The sequence below is a fragment of the Parasteatoda tepidariorum genome, chromosome 9 (genome assembly GCF_043381705.1).
Source record: "Parasteatoda tepidariorum isolate YZ-2023 chromosome 9, CAS_Ptep_4.0, whole genome shotgun sequence".
Lineage (NCBI taxonomy): Eukaryota > Metazoa > Arthropoda > Arachnida > Araneae > Theridiidae > Parasteatoda > Parasteatoda tepidariorum.
The window spans coordinates 18,578,205-18,579,629 of record NC_092212.1 but is presented as its reverse complement, the minus strand read 5'-3'; the positions used below and the strand labels follow the sequence as shown (position 1 = coordinate 18,579,629).

Genomic DNA, 1,425 nt, shown 5'->3' with positions numbered 1-1,425 from the left:
CAGTATATATATATATATATATATATTTTGAAAAAAGTACAATAGTCTGTGTTATGTAATCCCTTTAGCGCACAAACACTTTGATAACATTAACCTATTGATGACGATAAACAGATCTCAAAATTAGATGAATTTACCAATTTAAGCCACTGATGCTGAAAAAAAAAACTTACCTTTATGTTTATGCATTTTAAATTTCCTTTAAAACATATATACTATAAAAATAATTGTTTGATTAGCCACAATTTTTCCTAAGTAGCTCATACATAATTTGTTCTTGATTATAGTGTTTTATAGTCATGGGAGCAGTATTGTTTTTAACATTGCTTACTATTTTGATTGCATTTCTCATTTTTGGTAATCTATTATAATCTTTCAGGAATGAAAGATTTCTGCGAAAAAGCAAAAATCCGCTTTTTTTTCCCAATTTTTAAAATTTTCGACCATGTTCAGGGTTCCCACGGTGCTTGAAAAACCTTGAAAGTCCTTGAATTTGGTTTAAAAAAATCAGGGCCCTGTAAAGTCCTTGAATTCTGCCATAGGGTACTTGAAAAGTACTTGATTTTTTAGGAATTAAAATCCTACTAATTTTTCTTACAAAAAAGTAGTAAAAAAATAATAAATAAATTCAAAGGAAAATTATAGAAATTAAGATTGATGCAATTTTTAATACTTGAAGTGAAAAGGAGTTTTAAAGAAGATGCAAAATGTTTCCCTCCTAGATTTTTCAAAACAGATTATTGTTTATCTCTCTGATGTTTTGAAAGCTGAAATTTCTAGCAAATTTTAGGTTTTGTAGTCATTAGTTTGCGAATGATTGATAGTGTTTAATTGATTTGAAAATATGTTTAATGTGTTGACTTCATTATTACGACAGGTTAATATTGTTATCCTATTTGTTCTTTTAATTTACGTACGAAAGATGATTAATTTTATATCATTTATACAGAGTATCCTCGCACATGGAAAGTCTTGAAAAATCATGGAAAGTCATTAATTTCAGTATTGAACTAAATTTGTCATGAAATGTCATGATTTTTACTATGTTTTTGAAAAAATCATGGAAAGTCATGGATTTTGGTCTCCGAAAAATGTAATTTTTAAAATGGAATCCCCCCCCCCAATTTCACCCTGTTCTAAATATCTGAATTCCTAACAAAATCACCACTCAGTCATATTTTATTAGAATATAAAATGATTTTATCATGTTCTTAAAAAATTATGGTGTTCTTTCAAAAAATGAAAGAAAAAACATCATTTCTAGAGCGAATCTTTTTAAACTCTCTTCTGTGATTTAAGAATTTTTATTATTAATTTTTTTTAATTTTTTCAATTTAAAATTCTAGTTAAAGCAAACCAGTCAGTGATGAATTTTTTTTATTCCGAAATGAGAACAGAAAAATCAGGAGTATAGGGACTCTTGGG

The 1,425-nt window shown here is 27.1% G+C and overlaps 1 protein-coding gene across 1 annotated transcript in view; it reads left to right on the top strand.

Annotated features, from left to right (window-relative positions):
- LOC107454713 (germ-plasm component protein maelstrom) overlaps nt 1-1,425 on the top strand; it is a 29,593-nt gene that overhangs the window by 21,442 nt on the left and 6,726 nt on the right. The gene's annotated exons all lie outside the window — the stretch shown is intronic.